Source organism: Lepisma saccharinum, chromosome 2 (genome assembly GCF_977018435.1).
Source record: "Lepisma saccharinum chromosome 2, izLepSacc3.1, whole genome shotgun sequence".
In the NCBI taxonomy this organism is placed as follows: Eukaryota; Metazoa; Arthropoda; class Insecta; order Zygentoma; family Lepismatidae; genus Lepisma; species Lepisma saccharinum.
Window position 1 is genome coordinate 120,141,516 of NC_139230.1, and position 22,767 is coordinate 120,164,282.

Below are 22,767 nucleotides of genomic sequence, written 5' to 3' on the forward strand. Positions count from 1 at the left end.
GACGAATTAACGGAATGGGTCAACGAAGTGTTGACAACAGGGACCATAGGGAAGACCAGTAGCACGGGAGTTATAGTGTTAGTTCCCAAAAAGGCAAATCCAAAGTTCGTCACAGATTTTAGGCCAATTTCCATATTGAGCAGTGACATCAAACTTATAAGTAGGTGCATAAATCAGCGTTTAAAAAATATATGGTTAAACTTATTGGCAATTTACAGTTCGCTTGTAATACGTCCCAAAGTATACATCACTTGCTACAAACGATAAGAGACGTAATTATTACCAAACAAAATAAGAATGCATCAGAGGCAATTCTATCTTTAGATTTTTCTCAAGCATATGACAGAGTGAGCCACGAATATCTGTACAAAGTCTTAGAAGCATATGGCTTCGGAGACACTTTTCTTAATTGGATAAAAACATTATATAATCATATGCTGCTAAAACTCAAAATAAATGGTTTATTGACAACAAGTTTTAAAATGCGACGAGGTGTACTACAAGGTAGTCCCTTGAGTAGCACATTGTACGTCCTCACAATAGCCCCCTTTTTGTTTAGTATCCAGCATCATTTACAGGGCATTTCTATGGCTTCCACCACAATACAAGTTGGCAGTTTCATGGACGACGTCACGATTTTTCTCAAGGATGAAAGAGATCTGTACAGTGTTAAAAGCCAAATACATACTTTTGAGCTCACATCAGGAGCTAAACTAAACAGTCGAAAGTCATTCCTAATGCCCCTTGGCAAGGAGAATCCTTTCACAAACAATACGGAGATCCCTGTAGACAAGAAAATAAAAGTTTTAGGTATAAACTTCTATGCAAATATCGATGAAACGATCGAAGCCAATAGTAATCTCACGTGCGAGAGGGCAATCTACGTCCTCAGAGTGAACAAGATGCGCTCTCTGAGTTTAAAAACACGAGTAAGATTTATCAACGTTTTTGCTCTCTCTAAACTTTGGTATGTAGCAAAAATCCTGCCCTTCAAAACACAGCACTTAGCCAAGGTCAACAAAGCTGTTGGCTGCTTTTTGTGGCACGATACAATTTTCCGGGTGGCAATGAATGAGGTCACGTTATCAGAGAAGACAGGTGGTTTGGCACTAATACACGTGAACACACAGGCAAGAGCATTGTTTGTACAGACTGGCCTTAAAACAGCTTTCTCACTGCACGAGTCAACGACCCAAGCATGTATACAGACGATAATACAGGACATTCCATTAGAAGCTCCCATCGATATCCAAAGTATCCCCAAAAGATTTTCGTTTTATAAGGACATCGCTTTACAGGTATGCTACCAGTTATTACGACATGAGACAATTACACCATCTGTTAAAAAGTTATATAGTGAAATCAATAGTTTCAAGCACACAGTACCACGAATAGTCAGGGATTTCAATACACATAATTGGCCACAAATATGGGAAAATGTCTCCGCCAAACACCTTTCAAAAGCTGCCCAATCAATATGGTACAAAGTGGTTCATCGTGTTATAGTGACAAGCGATAGGACATACCAATATGGAATCAGTGACTCTCCTAACTGTATATCATGCAACGTGCCTGACTCTTTAGCCCACAGGATAACCAAGTGTCGCAACTCCTCCACGGCGTGGAACAAATTGCGAACAATGCTCAGTCGTATATGCCGCACCTCATTAACAAAGTTTACGGATACAGATATATTTTTTCCTGCTTTCAATTTTTATCCAGCAACAAAACAACGAGCAGTACAATGGTTGATAACAGAATACTTATTATATATATTTCACAATGACGAGAGCAGTTTTAAGAAACAATTCAGTATCTTCTTGCAAGAACAATATGAAAAAATTCCTCTCCAAGCAAGGAAGAAATGGTATGCAAATTTCTTATTAGTGCTTTATACTTAATTTAGGTCAAACAAAAATGTAAAGGTTAACCAGATAGAAATACGAATTGTAATAGCAGTACTACACTTATGTCAAAAACAATGTAATTCCATAACTTGTATATCAGAATGAGACAATAAAAGGAAAAAAAAAGTGGTTAGCAGAGCGCGCTACAACGCCAGGGGTTCTGGGTTCGAGTCCCGGGTAAGGCATGGGTATTTGTGTTCGTCCAGTTGATAAGAAACAAAGAAAAATGTAAAAATTGAAAAGTGTAAAAGTGAGAAAAAGAGTGAATGGTGGGGAATACCTCCGTGTAGGGGGTATTTCCTTTAAAAAAAAAAAAAGTGGTTAGCAGAGCGCGCTACAACGCCAGGGGTTCCGGGTTCGAGTCCCGGGTAAGGCATGGGTATTTGTGATTGTCTGTCCTGAAAAAGTCCTGAAATAGAAATGTGAATGAAATGATATGAGTGAATGTGATGGGGGAACCTTCCGCTTAGGGGGCTTTCCTTAAATAAAAAAAAAAAAAAAAAAAAAAATGGTTAGCACATCGCGCTGCGACGCCAAGGGTCCCGGGTTCGAATCCTGGTCGTGCTTGGTTTGTTTGTGAATGTCCATTCATCAATTTCATCATTTCATCACTCATCCCCATCTTCGCAAATTAGCCAAGAGGCACAAAACGCGAAGTAAAATAAAGTAAATCAATCAACCACCTACTTCCATAGTGTCGTTGGATGTGCGGGTTGTGGGTACTTTTCTGAATTTTAGTGTGTGTAATTATGCATAACTTCACAACAGTTTCCAGCTATTTTGTGTGTAAGTCAGATTTCAGATATTGAAGATCGCATTCAATATGGTCCCCAAAAAATTGAGACCTTTGTTTTGAATCAATGTTGATATGCGGCCTTTAATTTTATGTGTCTAATCTGAAGGATGTTTTTTCCCGAACGAAGGAGTCTGCAAAAAGGTATAAGTTATTAACGCAAGGACTTAAAATTTCTCATTCAGAGTGTAAATGCTATTGATATAGTGTATAAAGAGGGTGACCCTTAAAGACATCGAAATGTCAACCTCTCTTCCACATACACCCTGGACTGCCTTTCGTAGTCTAATGAGGCTCTGGCGCCTGAATCGGAAGTCACAATAATCCTTTGTTTGAATTGTGTATTTTCATCCACATGAGTTTGTGACTGTCCATTCTTCCATCTCAGCGTTTGGGATGTGGTAGGGTATCACCCCACACATTTTCGATCTCAGCCATTCTGGAGGTGTGATCAAAACCACCCTCCGGCCGCTGCACCACCTTCCCCCCTGTTGGTTGCAGTAACTCATTGATTTGAGGCTGGGTGAGCCTTGGACCCGCTTCATGCAGAGATAAGTCAGGAAAGAATCCAACCTTAGATCATCCACCCCGGGAAACGCACAAGGGTCTCTCGCGTGACACTCAGACGTCCTACCGACTAGACCAGTGGTCTTCAACCTCTTTCAGTCCGAGGCCACCCTGATGGCGCATTTATAACCCCGTCGCTTTGTAATTAAGGGGTCCCGGGTTCGATACCCGATGGAGGCACATAGTGGTTTGGCTCACACATTAAGCTGTAGGTCCAGTCCCGATTAGCCTTACTGTACATAAAGTGGACTTAAAACTCCAATTCAATCTTCCAGTCCGGGACCCACCTTGAAGACTAATATACTTCATTGGACACATAAGCATGGGCGCCGGCAGAATTACTTGTAGCAGTGTGCATCCAGTTTATAATCATATTTTTTGCTAACATCGAGTACTTTAAGAAGCCCTCTTTTATGCTTGATTAAACAAATTACACATACGTCATTCTAGGAAAGTAAATTTTGCAATTTAAATGACTAATTTACTCTAATCTAACATCGAAGTAAACTCACATGCCGAAATTGAAAATTTAGCTTTATTAAGTTTAAAGTTAGCTTTGTAATACAAGCAGTCTCGATAGCAATGTGAAATGATGACAGTTGACATCTGTCGGCAACCGCACACACTCACATACACACACACAGCCGGTCGGAAATATCAAGCGACACCTTAAGTCGACATACATTTGATACATAGATTATTATTATTATTATTTTTATTTGATATAGTTTATTTTACGTCGCGTTTTGTGTCTCTTGGCTAATTTGCGGAGATGGGGATGAGTGATGAAATGATGAAAATGATGAATGGACGTTCACAAACAACCCAGCTCGACCGGGACCCTTGGCGTCTCAGCGCGATGTGCTAACTACTCGGCCACAGGGTCCGGCACAGATAATTAAGAACTCATTACTGTGACCGGAACGAAAACCACAGAAATCCGATTCCCTGGAGTTAAACATCATAAAGATCCCTGTGAGAAGAAATGACAGAGCGCAAATAATAATTGCAAATTGTTTAATTAAGAAAATGTAGAGTTTAGACTACGTACAACACGGGTTGAATTTTAATTGTTAAATCAATATACGTATCTTAGTAATTTAGATGCAATAGGTTTTATAGACATAGTAAATACATTTTCAAGCCCCACTTCGCAACCCAGCAAATGCCCCATCGGGACCCAGCAGTGAGCCGCGCTCCATATGTTGAGAAACGATGGACTAGACAATATCTGTTCCACAGACTTAAAAATAGGCCAAGAAACCGCATCAAGGACAACTTCCTGCGTTGAATGAGATGTTTCTTTCCAGCTTATGAGCTCGTACGTAATGTCTCTCACCTTCAGCCTCAGTTTGCCAATCAACTCCTTCTCCTTTTTTAGGCGGAACTAAGGCCACAAAAAGAAAGCTACTGGCAATACTGACCGGATGCTATCAGCTGCAGTTTGAACCTTGGGTCACCGTGCGAGACACGAACAATGTAGCCCTGTTCTTCACTGGGAGAAGTGCCTCTCGGTACAAAACTGCACCTCTTACAACGCAAATTCAAGAAAAAATTCGAAATGTTATTATTCTGTTATATTTACTCAGAGTTAAGCTCATCGTTGTATTGATTGATTGATTGAGTTGGTGATTTAAGTCCACTTTATGCACAGTAAGACTAATTGGGACTGGACCTACAGTTTAAAGTGGGATCAGAAATACTATGTGCCTCCACCGGGTATCGAACCCGGGACCATTCGGCTAATCGGAATAACGCCTATTGGAAGTGGGGGGAAGTGCAACCACCTTAAGTCAAGATTGCTAATAATTAAGAGATTTATTGAAATAAGTTTCATATTGCAAAATGAGGATCAATCTTTGCACTCTATCTGGTAGTAAATATGAGTGAGAATTTATTTTTCTAAAGGAACAAGAAATGCAGAAAGAAAAGTCTGCAAGACCTATATTGCTCCCACTGATGGGGAATGTTTGCAATTATGTTTGATGAATGCATTGAAGAAGTTTAATAGAAGTCTACCCTGAAGATGAGAGTGACGTTAGCTCTCAAAAGCTTGGAATATTTTCCACAACTGCTGGTCGATACCCGAGAGAATCTTTCCACCATTAGTCGCCAGAAAAGTTTCAAGACATCTAATACAAATTATTGTTTGGTTGACGGTGAAACTATAGTTTCTTAGCTTTTTTGGTTCACAATTTAAATACATGATGTTATTGGAAATTATACGCTTCCCTTAGGAATTGTTTTAAACTACGAAACGACAAGAAATATAAGAGAGTTATAAATTTGCAGAACCTAATTTTCTGACCTGATTCCATGAATGATGATTTTTAAATGCTTATTGCTTGTGGAAAATTCAGAAACCTAATATTAAACCCATTCGAATCCAACCTTAGTCTAACCTATTTAATGCAATCGAATATACTGAAAAATAGTTGTGCAAATTACATTTCCGAAAGCTGTTAAATTTTGGCTAGTTACACCCATCCACACAGTTCACCAATATTTTTTGATAAAGTTATTTTATACTCGGCAATCCAACTCATGTATTTCACATAGACAATGCATAATTTAGGTTTGCCAAATTCACAATGAATACGTGGTTAAATGATAATTTGACAGTAAGATAAAATGACGTTCTACAATATTGTAAAATAAATCGATCTGGTGTGGCAAAACTGAATAATTTTTTGTAAACAGCATCCGAAATGAGAAAAAGTCGGTTATTGAGGTTTTTACCACAGGTAAATGTCTTATTCGTTTTAAACACGTATATCTGTGTTTATACCGCAGAATTTTTTTTCCAGGCTAGTGTTATTTTTGAATTAAACGAAAAGCAAGTTATAAAATAATGTGTGTTTGAGAAAATACAGTTATTTTTTTATTCTAACGCGTGTGACGTTTACCTTTGCAGATAACAGTGTGAATTGATTTTTCAAAACGAGTCCAAATTTTGGAACCATAGACCTAGCAATTTGATGGAAATTTTGAAGCTTGTTGCTACTGTCAAACCTATGTGAGTGAGATGTTTTCCTTTAGTTTAATGTGGTTCAAATGTATTTTATTTTTGTTCTGGAGCACCTGTGTTTCACATAGCCAGTGATGAATTCAGGGTGTGGACCGGGGGGGGGGGGGGAATTCTCCCCGAAATTTCAATAATCTGGTACAGCATTATTCAGACAAGAGCCAAGAAATTTGCAAGCAAATCGCTTTCTTTCATTCGCTTTAATGTAACTTCCTCTGACTTTTTCGTAATAATAGGTACCTATTTCGTCCTCTTTTTAATTCTTCTTCTTATTATTATTGCACTGGAGTCCACTGATGAACATTGGTCTCCTGTGTGATTTGTCTCCATCTATCTCTACTTTTTGACAGAACTCTCCAATTTCTATACTGGAGCTTCCGAACATCCTCATCCACTCCATCCACCTATCTCAATTTAGGCCTACCTCGCATCCTCTGTCCGCCTGGGTTATCCAAAATCACTCTCTTTTCAGGGTCACTATCACTCATGTGAATCACATGATCTGCCCATCTTAACCTTGCCGCCTTTATTACACCAATAACTGTTGGTTCTTGCATAAGTCGTAGAGCTCCTTATTAAATCGTTTTCTCCATTTTCCATTCTCACATACTGGTCCCATTATTCTTCGTAATATCTTTCTTTCAAAGGTCTCTACCAGCTGTTCATCTTTCCTTGAACTGGTCAAAGTTTCCGCAGCATCGGTCAATACAGGTCTTATCAGTGTCTTGTAAAGTGTTAACTTAGTTGTTCTGGACAATATTGTGCTCTTCAAATGTCTGTGTAGTCCATAAATGGCCCTATTCGCTGCTATAACTCGTGTCTTTACTTCCTCCTGTGAATCATTCTCATATGTCACAACAGAGCCCAGGTAGGTAAAGGAATACACTCTATCAAAGATATAATTAGCAATTGTTACGGTCGGTGATTATATCCGTATGCTTTACCTGCTGCAATGTACTTGGTATTCTCTTCATTCACCACTAATCACATCTTCTTTCCTTGCCTTTCTATGGCCTCAAGTGCTTCTTCCACTGCATGTAGAGATCTTACTACTATGTCCACATCATCCGCATATGCTAGTATATGGATTGACTTATAATGTATATGGTACCCCTAATTTGCAACCGAGCTTCCCGTATAATCTACTCTAAGGCATTGCTAAACAACAAACAGGACAGTACATCACCTTGTCTTAGTCCATTTTCTATTTCAACAGGTTCTGAGAGTTGTCCTACTCTTATCCTACTATTAGATCCCTCCCTGGTTATCCTCACCATTCTTATTAATTTTATTGGAATTCCTAGGTCTTCCATTGCCAGATATAGTTGAGCACTGTATATACTATCGTATGCGGATTTAAAATCAATAAATAGATGGTGCGTTCCTATTCCAAACTCCATAGTTTTCTCCAGTATTTGTCTTAAGGTAAATATCTGGTTAATTGTAGATTTTCCTGGCCTGAACGAACATTGATATGGTCCAATGCACTTTTCTACACATGGTAGTAGTCTGTTACATATGATTCTTGCAAATACTTTATAGGAAACGTTCAGCAATGTAATTCCACGATAGTTTGCACACTACATCATGTCACCTTTCTTGTGGATAGGTACTATGATACCCTTTCTCAAATCACTTGGCATATCCTTTTTTCCAAATTATGTTTATTATTTCATTCAAGCCTCTAATGACACTCTCGCCTCCATGCTTAAGGAGCTCTGCTTTCAAGTTATCTATCCCAGGTGCTTTACTATTTTTCAATATCTTGACTGCCTCCAATACTTCATCTAACGTTGGACTTTCTATACACTCTTCTAGTTCCTCTCCCCCTTCTTCATTTAACTCTTCTTCCAGCATACCAGCTACACGTGTACTGCCTTTCAATAAATCATTAAAATGCATTCTCCACACTTCTAAATTTGCATTACTGTCACTAATTATATCGCCTGTTTCATTTCTATAGACTGTTGTCCTTGGCTTAAAAACATATTTTGTATTATTTACCAGCTTATACATCTGCCTTACGCTCTTCTGCTCATGGAGGCTTTCCAACTGCTTCATCTCCTACTTCGTCCATTCTCTTTTTTTCTTCCTATGGACTCTCTTTTCAATCCTTTTCTCTTGATATTCCTCCCTGACTCTCCTTGTTGCACTTCCTTGCTGCATCCTCTTATATACATCAATAATTTATTTGGCTACATTTTGACATTCTTCATCGAACCACGTTTCTTTCTTTGTGTTTCAAGTATTTCCTTTGCTACATTACTGATCCTAAGCTTATATCTGTTCCACCTCTCATCTACTTTTTCCACTTCTGTCGGTTTCGTCCCGATGAATCCCTCTTGTAATTTACTTATGTATCTCTCAACCACCTTTGGATTTATTAATTGCGTGACATTAAATTTCATCAGGCTAGTCGCCTTCATTTCTCGACTCTTAGGTATTCTTGCTCTAATCCTTTACATAAGCAAACGCAGACTACAATTGGTAAACGCTGTAAGTGCCACAAGAATTCATCACCGTTTTCCACGTTAAACTGTGAAATGTGCCATGCTTGATAATGTGGTAAACGTGAAATGTGGCTAGTAGCCCTTTAAGTAGTTCAAAGGGCGTGTAAAAAGCCACTAGTGTGAACGTTCGTACGGGCTGATGTGCTGAACGATGCGATTTCACAACACTTTCGCTTTTCGCACTTACAACGTTTACCAATTTTAGTCCTCAAATAATGGTCGGAATCAATATTAGTAATCCTTTTAATTATAAGTCAAAATAATTAACGAATTTAAATTATCGTCCGTTGTGATAACTGCTACCAGTAATAATAATTGAATAATAAAATAATAAAATTGAATAATCTCAAAACAACGCAAAATGTTTGCTAATTTACGTGAATTCACAATGACTAATCTATGCTGGACCTACATTTTCAGATGTAAAATCTGGGTGATGGAATTTGTCCCTCCACACGAAATGAATTCAATACTCTTTCACTATAAAGCGATAACTGTAAATATCAGCTAGTCTTGATATGAGTCGGTAGCAGTATTCACTATGAGTGGTAGGAAGTGCAGTAGGTAAAAAATATGTAAGGAATATGTGTCATTTCTATGTGAAAATTGCCGACCTCCTTGGTGGAGTGGTTATCACAGCTCTCTAGGACGCCAGGGGAGATTCAGCATTAAATTGGAGGGGGAACTTTCGAGGGGGGAATGTCCAGATATTGGATATCAATGTTAAATGTTAGATTGGAACATAAATTCTATAGTAAGGGGGGGGGGATCGAACTTCAAATTGGGGCGGAGATATTTAACACTTTCGTATGAAATTCGTATGGTGATCATTATTTGGGCTATCATTTTTCTATACCATTTGGAAGTCGTATGGTATCAAGTGAATATTACTCTGAATTATATGCTAAGTGGAGTGGCCCAGTGGTATAACCATCCACCCTTGTTCTTTCTCTCCTACGACACACATCGGATAGATGAAAATGTAGTCAAGTAAAATATAACACCAACAAGTAAACTAGATATCCACTGGTAACTCTTCGTTATTTCATTCCACTTTAGGATAATTATGATGAGTGATGGTTGGACACAGCAGTAGTTACAGGGGAAGGCAAGGGGCGCCACAAGCCCAGAGGCAAAATAAATGAATGCTTAAGGAGAAAAAGAGGAAAATTTGAAAGGAGTAAAGGTCACGGCCCTTGTGGCAATAATGACTAGTATTAGCATTATTGCCAGTTTCGAAATAAATACTCCAAAAATTATATTGCTCGCTTCGCTCGCATTACTACTCAGTGTACAAGGTTGACTCAAAGGATGGGTGAACAGGCGCTGGATGTGACTTCTCCTGAAAACCTGTATTACTTTTATACATAAGAGTAGATAATTTCCACAGTTCACATTTTGTGATAATAATACATACGAAAATGTAATAAAGAGTTTTTGATTGTCTTTCCATTTACTTGAAATTTTACCACTTTTCCACCTCGCTTCGCTCGCAGTTATGCGTGTTTCACGTCATGAGATAATTGTGAATTATTATACTGTAGCTACATTACTATTTCATTTGATTCTTGTTATTTAGCGTCGTTTCCTGCCACTTTGGGCTGAGAGCGACAATGAGGATGAGCGATGTTATGATGAAATGGATGAAGGGACACTTCACAAAGAACACCCATGTCTAGTCAGGGATTGGAACCCAGGACTCCTGGCGTCTTAGCGCGTTGTGCTAATCCCACCACCACGGGGCCGGCTTAAATGAAGATAAAATTGTAGAAAATGAAGGTCGGCTGCTGCGTTATGAGACATGAACAATATTCTTGATGTTTATTAATAACTTCTTTTTAAAAAATATAATCCTTGATGTTTTTATGCTACTATATGAGGGTTGTTTCAAAACGAGTAAATTTAAGTAAATTTTTAGGAGAATATTCCGCAGTTCATTTGGTGAATAGATAACGCACAATCCAACAAATCGATCTTCGCAATGCCAAAATTGCCCGAATTTTACTTCGAATTTATTCCCCATCCAGACTATTCACAGGACTTGGCCCTTGCGTTTTCTTCGTGTAGGTGAATCATTATAACAATTTTGTTGTATTAGAAATACTACTGTATTGTGTATTCCATGTACTTTAATATTTTTACTAAATATACTATATTGTAACGCATTAAAAATAACCCGATACAAGAGAGAAATAATGTAACTTGTCGCAGGAAGTGAATTTTGCACTTGAGATACAATCCTGAAAATTTTGACTATGAAATACTCTAAGCATAAGATAATTTGTTGCAGTAGGCAACACATTCTGTTTTTACTGCCTATACGCCTCTGTGTATGGAACAATAATTGAATCAATCACACGAACAAACCAGTTCTAGTTAAGACAACTGCAGTACTCAAGGTTTGGGGTGGGTGTGGGGGACTATTGGTGTTGTACTTCCTGAAATTTTTAGAAATTGAACTTTTTCAAATAAAATAAGTAAAGAACTCGGGAAACGGCAAAATGATAAATAAAAACTCCTCTTAAAACAACCCCCGACTATCATTTTTGTCTTTGAAGAACTTTCAAAAAGAAGGTAAGAAAAATATATTTACAAAGTATTTTATACTCCATCCCGTCTCCTACCAGAACGCAGCTATGTAATACAGTAAATAACATTGTTTTTCGTACACATAGAATTTCCGAGGAAAAAAATGTTATATCGGCTAGTAAATATAAACATTTTCATATGTAGTACCTGGAAATTTATGTTAATGAAGGTTTCACCAAGAAATGTCAATAAAAATGTATGTTCAAAGTTTATAAACAGAGCATATAATTTGTGTGAAAAGAGAAAAACACGCTGTTTCATGCAACATTGTTATTCGTACAGGCAAGAGTTTCAATCTTCCTCGCATACAGCGCCACCGCAATTCGGGCGATTTCGTGCAGTTTGTAACTTCGTAACAAGTTTGAACAGGCAGGCGCGCTCCTCGTCAAGCGGAATGCTGGCGTGTTCCAAATCCGATTGGATTTAGAACACGATCTGAAGGATGTTATTATAAATTTGGCCCTTAGAGGTTATTCGTTAAGAAAAATTGGACAAACCGTCAATAAATCACACTCCACAGTTCAATACATAGTAAACAAATTTAGAGAGGAAGTTTCAATACAGAATGTGCCGAGAAAACCAAAAGAGAGACGGTTGAATAAACGTGATGAACGCTTTATTTCAAAAGGAATGCGAGAAAACCCCCGACTAAGTGTTCCTAGTAGTAGAAAATGTTGCTGGCAAGATTATCTCTGATCAAACTGTCCGGCGTGCCTTGTGGAAGTATGGATATCATAGCAGAATACCACGAAAAAGGCCGTAATAAGGTGAATCACAGGAATAGGAATAGACTTTCATTCGCGAAAGAGCACATCCACAAGGAACAGGAATTTTGGGATGTGTTATATGGTCAGACGAGTTCAAGATTAATATATACGGGTCAGATGGGATAAATAGGGTCTGGAGAATATCAAATAAAGACAATGATCACATAAACACAGTTCCAACAGTTAAACACGGTAGTGGGTCATTAATGATTTGGGGCTGTATGTCGTCCAAAGGTGTTGGTACCATCCAGTTTATTGATGGTATCATGGATGCATATGTCTATTTGGACATATTGAAGAACAATGTAAAGCAGAGTTCCCAAAAAATGGACATGCCGCCTATCTACAGATTCCAACAAGACAATGACAGTAAGCATAAGGCGCGAGTTAACATGAATTGGCTAATATGGAATATACCCAAACTCTACGAACACCAGCTCAAAGTCCAGACTTAAATCCCATTGAGCATTTATGGGCAATTTTGAAGCGGCGAGTCCATAAAGCAATTTGCTCTCTTATACCTTTTTCTTTTATATTATTAAGTGTACGAATATAAAAGTTGTACAAAAATGACATGTTTCTCTTTCAGTTTAATTTAATTTATTATTGTCATTGGTTATACAGAATTTGGGTAACATTTTATGTTCCTAATGATATTAGTTATTGAATTGTAAAGAAACGATTTCAAAAGAGTGTATTTCCTTTCAGATATTGAAGCATTTTCTTTGAAAATCCGTGTGTACGAATAAGAATGTTACATACTGTATCTACCTTAACAATTCCAGCCCGCTCCGAAAAAAAATATCCTGCTTACATCAGTGGTGTGCTCAGTTAGATTTCCTATATTATCATTAAGCTGCTGGCTTTTTAACATTTTATTACCTGTTTAAAAACACTGTTTCTAAATAATTTATTTTCTGACATTTGAAATTATCTAACCACTCAATGTACTAGCTTTATGCGTGTGGAAAATTTACATTTAATTTGAAATTAAAATTTAAAACTGTCGCCCACTTGACAGGCTATTGCATTGAAATTAAAATCAACTATATATTTATCAAAATATTTTTTGGGGGAATATGATGAACAAATTTGGGGGGACTGCGGCCAGCCAGGACCTTGGGGGGGACTAGTGGAATCGCTCCTGTTTAGTATGCAAAATATTTTTAAAATCAATGTACGTTAATCTGTACAGAGTTGCCTGATTAAGGACATAATCGAAACATTCTTTACATCCCTGGAGGATAACATTCTTCACGACGAAAACGAATTCTAAAGTAAGAATACCCAGAGCACCTTCAATCCCCTCAGTGACTTTCAACACGATATTATTCCGCATAATAATGATTATCTTATGATTCAAATCATGAGTTCTGCATTCCAAATTAGGGCCAAACGTCTGAGTTAGATTGTCCAACCATAGCCCGCTATGATTCTTCCAGTCTCGGCACTCTACCAGTTCGCATGTTGTCGCAAGAATTTACAATTTCTGCCGCTACTCACAAAATGACGTTGATGTCTGACTGGTCTGCTTCTACCAAGACGCTTCTAAAGCAGGTGAACTTTACGATTGAGAGGCTTGTGATTCAAGTATTTAGGTCTTTCAAATATTTCTTTCGTTGATGAAGCAATGAATTTCAACCCATTTGAAATGAAGAATTTACAGATAAGTTCTGTTAACGATCATTATTCGAAGAACAGAACAACTCATTCAGAGGCGAAACCACGAATTTTTGTCGGGGGGGGGGGGGGCAAGTACAAGGAAAAACGTGCCAATAATAACAATAATAATAATAATTTTATAGGAGCGGGCTATGGTCCAACTATGATAATCATATTGTTCTCACTGTTGTAATTAAACCAACGTTAATACAGTGGAGAGCCGTGCAACAAGATGCATAGAAATTTACCTAGATGCTTCTTGGAGCATGTTAAATCCACTTTAGGGTTATCGCGACTGGACCATCAGTTTAAAGAGGCCACTAAGTGCCTCCACCGGGTATCGAATCCAGGAACCCCTTGATTGCAAGGCGACGACACTATCACTATCTTGGAGGCACCTGACTTAGATGCAAGTGCCAACATTGTTTTATTATTGGTAAAGGGATGAGGTGTCTCATAAATTGATTGAATCTTCAGTAACTGTAGTATTGGCTTCGACTGATTTGTTTTCTTTTACTTCAAATAACAAATGACAAATAGCTTTTATAGTATATTAAGTTAGACTGACGAGATGGCCAAATTAATTTGTGGCGTCCAAACAGAACCCGATATTATTCAAGATTTGATCGTAGCAAACAAGAAGTGGAAGAATTTCGGTGGCATTTTGGACGTATGTGCACAAGAGATCGTAGAAATTTCATCAAGGATGGATTCCGAAGAATGTAGAAGTGCTGGAGAAATGTATGCTACCGATAGTTTGATGAAATTCTTGCTCATCATCAGAGAACGGATTTACATGCAGTAAAAATGTGCTAAATATGTAAATACTTATTTAGTTATTTTCACTAAAATATGGAGTTAAATATGGACTTAAAAATCACCATTTTAATATTATAAGACACTACACGAGCTACATAAAATACAGTACGCTTACATTGACAATAATTGTAAAACAAACGCAAAATGTGTTTTCATTTTCTGTTTCCAAATCAATGAATAACAAAATGTTGTCGTAAGTGTTCGAACGTGAATTTCCTTCTGTTGTCTCTTAAGATTGATTTGTGTTGACTAAAACTGCGTTCAATATTGCAAGAAGTAATGGGAGTGTAAATGAAATTTGTCAGTTATTCGCAACAAATTCACCGAACACTTTCGGTCACATGGCGACATATAGTTATTGGATTATACTTTGAGAAATGTTCTAAAATATGGAAATAATATGTAAAAATCTCTGAAATATGTAAAATGTGAGCCAAAACCTAATATATGAATACATATGGAAAATAAAAACTGAATATTTCGAGCCTACATGCTACGATGCGCTAAGATGTATAACTGAATTCAGCTTCATACATAAATATATATTTACATATAAATCCGTTCCCTGCTAATCATCAACTTTGTTGATGAAAGAACATTCCAAAAGAACGAAATAGTGGCTTGCACATCATCCTGAAATTCAGCCACTTGTATGGCTTGTGAAATCACTAAACCTCAAAATAATTGAAAACGTGTGGTCTAGTCTAGTATTATGGTGAGAGAGTGGGAACCTCGAACAAGAGAATAACAATTAGGTGACCATGTGTATGAAGTATGGCCTTGTGTTTGTTATCGACTTGTTAAATCTATGACAAGAAGATTACGTGAAGTAATAGACAAGATGGCGGACTCATTACTGAACACGCAACTCAACGTCATATGAAACACTGAAAAATCTAAATTTTTAGTTTGAATGAGCGTGTTCCCTCTTTCTTTTCCCAGTTTTGTCTAGAGACAATATATTCTATTACTTTTTTTAACATTTGAACTATTTTGATATTTACAAGGGTTGCATTAATTAATTATGTGATACAGAGGTCTCAAATTACAGCATTTCAGTTTGGAACAGGCAAGCTAAAGAAGACTTTCTTAATGTGAATACATTTTTCTTCCACCCTTGAAACTCGTTTCTTCCAATGAACAATTGCTTTATTTGCTTTGAATTATCAGTCGCCATTTTGGTTGTGACCACTTCCCCTGCCAGCTTCTAGAGCGCCCGCTGTAAGAACTGAAAAGAGCTATAATCAACTGCATACACGAGTGAGTTAGGGCCTTGCTGTGTCTTCCATGTAAAGCAAATCCATAATTTGCTCCAAAGCATGCTAAGATATCTGAAAGCAATACTTGGGTATATTATTTCAATTTTGTTCAGTTTAACTATTAACTACCTGTTTTCTAGTTCCAAATCTGTGTACTATCAGCTATAGTTATAGATCTTAAGAGGCATTTTTACATGGTCTGGGATAATAGACATGTTGAAAGAATCTTGTAATTTTCGCATAGATTTTATATTTAGCGTCACATTTCTGCCACTTCTCGCTAGTCGTGATAGTGATGAAGAGTGATGATATCATGAAGGTACACTCACGAAGAACACAAATGTCTAGGCTCGAATTCGAACACGGAACCCCTCCCCTCCCCTGATAATCTGAGACTTAACATTCATAGTCAATAGTTTTATAGAGTTTCATCCCAAAAATTTAAAGCTTAATCTCTCCATAAGAATTCGCCTGACAATTTAATACTTAATAAGAATTGGGCAATGACCTCCCCCAAATAATACTTATTACCCGTCCCTCAGCAATGTATATATTAGCAGTATACGAAGTTCAACTTCTGTCAAATGCTGAAATTTTCTATTCAGTCAAATTTCTATCAGAAAGAGAAAGCAAATGACTAACTAGCCGCTGTGCATGTAATGGATATTAATACAAATCCAACCAACTAAATACTGCAATGCAGTGAAAAATCAGCACGCTTGAGAAATTTTAATGCTCGTAGTCCTAGGACTACATGTTAATTAAGCATCGTTTGTGAAATTCGAAAATTATTTCTGCAGTAGCCTACTGTCACATTAGCCCAATTCGGTTTCAGTATGTGATAGCATGTGAAGAGGATATTAAAGTTAGGATCTATTTTCCAGTTCTTGATCACCCAAATTTCTAAACTAAGGGGAAGCTTTACTAAAAACAGTGATGTGTTAACTGGAGTTATCCGTTTCAATTCAGAAAGTTCCGATTTTCTGAAGTACCCAAAGTTACAATCTTTTGACGTACACTACTGTTGTGATTTGGACAGTTTAGAGCCCCAATTAAAGCCGATGTCTATAGTTATGGCTACGAGGCAGAATGGAAACTCAAAATAAGAACCTATCGGCAGCTGCTTTAAATGGTTGAAACGTTCAAAATTGCCTCATAAGTTTTGTGTTATTGCAATGTGCATACCCAATCAACAGCTGGATGTGAAACTTTCGTAATCGGATTGGTAACTAGAGGTTAAGTATTGTATCTATTTCCTTAAATGTGGCAGACTGCGCCATCGAGATTTTTGGGGGAGATTTTTCCCCTTCAAATAATATAAAATTCTATATTTATTTATTTTTCTAAAATATATGTAAAAAATTATACCTTAATATATTAATCGATTAGATGAAGAAAATTTAGTATTTAAGGGCAGGGGCGCCCACACTCCCCACAAGTTGCGTCCACCCAACTTTGAGGGCAGATTATTTTGACGGAAATTTGACGTGAACAATATAGCATTGGACACAAGTTGAATTACGTTCTCAATTAACCATTGCTGCTACATAAGTAGCAACTTCTAGACTTCCAAGGGAATTGTAAAGGTTGATTGATTGATTGATTTGATTTTTTTTACTTCGCTTTTTGTGACACTTTTGGCTAATTTGCGAACATGGGGATGATTAATGATATAATGAAATTGATGAATCGACACTCACAAACATCCATGCTCAGGCCGGGACCCCTGGCGTCGTAACGCGGCGTGCTAACCACTCCCCCATGGGGGCCGGCATAACGGGTAATATGTATTATCGGGGGGTGACGGTATTCAACTCTTACATGGCGGGTACTTTAGTTATGCGGTATTGAGCATTAAATTGGGGAAGGTGAATTACAATTATTGTGTATTAATATTGTCTTAGATTGTTGCGAAAATTCTGGATTGGGGACTGAGAGTCTTGGAGGGGGCAATATCCACTCTTCAATCTGAACAGTAAGTCTAACATTATCATGGAAATTTTGGTGGGAGGATTGCGTATTAATTTTAAGAGGGGATATATAGTGTTAAATCTTATATTGTCAATGGATTTCTGTAGTGGGGGGAGTTTGATTGACTGACTGATTTGCATAATTCTACTTCGTTTTTTGTGCCACTTTTGGCTAATTTGCGAACATGGAGATGAGTAATGATATGATGAAATTGATGAGTGGAAACTCACAAACATCCATGCCCATGCCGAGATTCGAACCAGGGACCCCTGGCGTCGTAGCGCGATGTGCTAACCACTTCGCCACGGTGGCAGGCTCTAGTGGGGGAAGAGTTCAAATAATAAATTTTGGGGACTTTATTTAACGATATTGTATCCACACGTTTTCGACGCCGAACGTGCAAAAAGACAAGCTGGATGAAAAGTAAATATCACGGGATGCTATGAAAGTATTGACACCCCATTAGATTCATAATCTTGAAAGCCTCCAAAGAAATGGTTGTAAAAACTTTCTTACACGCTTCGCCCGCAATAATGTGTTACGAAAATGTGTGTTTGGCGTTTTACTGCTAGAGGGAATATGAAATTTTATACTTCATGTCTTAACATGAACGAAATTCTCGATATCGATTAATAACATCACTTCTTAAAATATAGTGTTTAGTGTTTTCATACTGCTTAATTTAAAGCAGGTGCATCATTTGGATGATGTACTTCAATTAGCAAAGTCATTGTATTATTGATTTGATTCGCTGTATGCTGTAATAGTTCTACTAAATACTCTTCATATTGTAACACCTTGCACGTTACCCCACAAAACAGAAAAATAAATACTCTCAAATTCACATTTCAAACTTCTTGTCACATGACAATGTTAGTTTAACAAGTGTAATTTTCACTGAAGATAAAATCCACGTAGTTATTTCTATGGATTACTAATTTAATTATATTTACCCCAAGCAGAGGGGGCGAGTTCTCTGAAGGACCCTTAGCTTACGAATTTCAAACAGAAGCTCTGTAACGTCTCGTGAAACAATTACTGAATTGGTCTCACGGCTGCAGCACGCTAATTAGTTTGCCCACGTTGAATTTTCTATCTTACGTATTCTAACAATTTGTGTTAAATACTCAAGTTGTGGGTTTTATAAATATTATTCTCCACTCACAAACACTGTTTAAATGCATATTTATACATATAATTTAATTTATTATATTTAACCAATCAAAGTGCTAGCTTTCCGTTATTTCGAAAATTAAACAACTGAAAAAATATTGACAGTTTAACATGGTATTGTATTCAAATAAACATCAGTCATTACGTATTCATCCAAACAATTTTGGTGAGATTATGATGAACGATTTGGGCGGGGGGGGGTAATGCATCGACGGTCTTGAGGTGATGGGCACCTCTGTTTAGAGAGGAAGGGCAGATCAAGTATAGTTTTCAGTAAAGCTAAGAAAAAGTTACTTTCAGTACACACGCTGCCGTAATTAAATACTATGTGAGGATTATGAAATGGTTTTATGAGATGAATTACATGATTTGGGGGGACGAATGATCTGATTTGGGAGGACAAATAGCGTGATTTGTGGTGATTTATGACAAAATTTGGGAGCACATGACATGATTTGGGGGGGAACGCGCCATTGGCTTTGAGGGGGATAGGCACCCCTATACCTGACACTATTTTTATGAGAAGGAATCTTTTTAAACCAGATGATATTTTCACCACTGATATCTACTGATGCAGGTTACCGCTTGGAAATGTGTACAGTACACATAATACTCGTAAGCTATGAAGTAAACGTTTTTTTAAAATTTCTTCAGGGAGGTTCAAGTGACCTCTTCCCCTTTTCAGTGCGGTCGCCCATAGACTTCTTATTTAGAAGTCAGTTCTATATTTTACTTGACTCCTCTTTTTATGTATCCGACAACTCTTCTAGAAGTGAACGAACAAAGGATGATTATAACACAAACCAACACCTTCCCCCCCTCTCATTGAGAATAATGCACCTCAAAATCCAGTTAATAGTACACGAATTCGGGTAAATATGGTCCCTCAAAACTTAATGTTCAATTTCCACCACTACAGAAATTTCTTGACTACGTAAAATTTGACACTGTTCATTAAGAGCTGTATACACCTTAATTTAATACCCAGTCCACCCACCAAAATTTACATGCTAGACTTGCTCTTGATATTGAAGAGCGGATATTGCCCTCCCCTCCGAACAAAGTAATACTCAATCCTCACGCCAGAATTCTGTCACGAGCCGGAATAGAATGCTGTATAATAGGAAACGCCAGCAGTCCCCGGATGACGAAAGGTCGCCTAGGGAGTCTTGATCGAGAGGGCGAAGCGCGAAGGTATTGCGAGTGACAGTGTTAAGTCGGTCCGCTTAAAAAGTTTTGAGCGAACCCACTGAGGACATTTTCGATGGACTGACACAGCGCAGCGTCGTGACTCTGCCGAGGAACCACGAAAGAAACAAGGTACAGTGGTGTAACTTTGGGTTTATCATTATCAGTGATTAGATATCTTACTGGCTCGTGCATGGTCATCTCCCCACTCGCATGTATAGTCTCTATGAAATATTGGTAAAGAGCGATGAACGTTATTTATTCCATTCCTCATACACACATCCTCTCGCAGCCAAGCCTGCGAACGGCTTAAACGTAACATGGTGGAGGCGCCGGGCTAAACTGCTGCGGAGACATAATATTACTGTCCGCTGAGCCTTCCTCGTCAGACCAAGTCTCACGCAAGTTTTTCCTGCTTGAACCAATTCGACTTGAATCTTGAGAAGCCAAAGTATCCGAAGTGTCTCCAAGACCTTTCCTGCCCGATGCACGTCCCAAGTTGAGTCTTATCTCACTCACAGCTTCTACACTTTCATTCGACACAATCACTCCCCTGTACTCCCTGCAGATATCACCCCTGTACCTGGGATACATCATCTTGGATGGGAAGTCCACTCCTTCGCACAAGCTCCGCTTGTGACCAAGTTCTTTTATGCAAATGTCGTCAATGTTTCTGTTTACGTTAACCATCTCTTTTACTTTCCTACCGATCATCTGGAGATTGTTGTCACTACCCTCGTCCATGTCTTTCACCGGTGGCACCATGGGCACGTGCTGTTATACTCGTACAGGGTAGCAAGGTCGGCATTGCCTCGCACGCAAATCTGCACGTGCAGACTGCCTCTTCGGAGTCGCGATCTGCGAGAACTCTGTTGCAGTTCAGGATTTCTTCTCCGGGAGTCACGCTCATGTTAACTTGTTCGTTCATTTGTCTTTCGTCTCCATTCACATTACCTTTCCTGTTAATTGCTGGCAGCGTCTGTAGCGAGAGCTGCAATCATCGGGTTGCGTAATAGGCATTCGGGCTGGTGTCCATTTCGCTGATCTCCATGGGTTCAGTCTGGGTTTCACAATCCACCTAATAGGAAGTTTCACAAACTGAGGTTGAATTTCCAGTCTTTCTCTCTCTGTTTGGGCTTGCTTTAGTCGACGTGAAATACGGGTGGCTGCCGGAGCCTTCTATTCTGCCAGTGCGACTATGCCGTGTCTTCCGAGACTTTATGATCGGTTTCTCGCTGACCAAGCTGCTGGAAGACTTGTTCTTGGGTAGCTTCACGACGGACGGCGCTTTTTTGTTCAGTTGCGTGTACAGCGATGTCTTGGGTGGATTCCCAGCTTCCCATTTCTGTGGAGATTCTGGACTTTTGGTGCTCTGCGTCTCAGGACATGTGGAAGTGGACTGGTTTTGGGTTGGGAATGATATTCGTTTCCCAAACCTCTCGTGAGCCTTCAGAAGTAGCTTCGAGATTCGTTTCCAGTTTAATTTGTGAAGGTAACACAGAGATTGCTTCTCTCGCATCTTCACTTTCTTCTCTCGTTGATCCAGTGATCCAGTTGCAACTGCAACTCAATTCCATAAACAACTCCTGGGTTTTATTCAACTCCCTCTCGTAATGCTGTCGAATGTCTTCTCCGTTCTTCAGCTCCTCCTTCCGCTTCTTGATCAGCTCCTCCTCCAGGTCTTGTTTCAAGTTACTCGTCTTGTACTTCATTTTCTGCATGTGTTGTTAATTAAATTTCGTCCTTCCAAGTAGCCTGTTTTTCGTAATACTGCAAAATTGCACGTGATCTCAACATCTGCAATATCCAGGTGCATCATAATGTGCTTAAAGGAAGGCTGGTTACACGGTTTCTGACTCCAACACTGCTTGATAAGAAGACGGAATCCCTCGAGACATGTCTTTGGGATAGGGAGATACAAGGAGTTGTTTCCAACACCATAATTAATCGTGGATGAGCCAATATCTTTGTAAGGAGTTTCACACGTCAGCATTTCCCACAGGACTGCTCCAAAAGACAAAATGTCAACTTTATCTAAACACTTTTCACTCCTAAGACCTCTGGTGCTGTATGATAATCATGTGTTAGTTTCATTGTAAATGTCATATTGAAAACATAACGCTTTACGCGCATTGCAACAAGCATTTGCTTCTTTTTTCCCTCGCACGCCAGCACATAACAAATTGTAACGGTATATTTTGTGCTTTTAAGCTGATTCTCAGCAACATACACAATATACACAACCATACATTTTTGAATCCTTGTCCCGAGGTTCAAAACTTGCAGTACCTGAAGTTCTGTGGATGCTAGTTTAGGCAATAGACACGTACCTCTTCAAATTACAACTTAACGCCCATTTCCTTTTAGATATATATATATATAGGTTTATTCATATTATATTTACAGAAGTTAATTCTTGGCCGTTATTCACAAATTTACATTCCGGTGTACCCTGTCCCCCCTTCCCGAAGAGAGTGTGTAGACTCGCGTAGCCACTGGCTCCACGAGTAAAAAAAAATATAACCCTCAGTACCAAA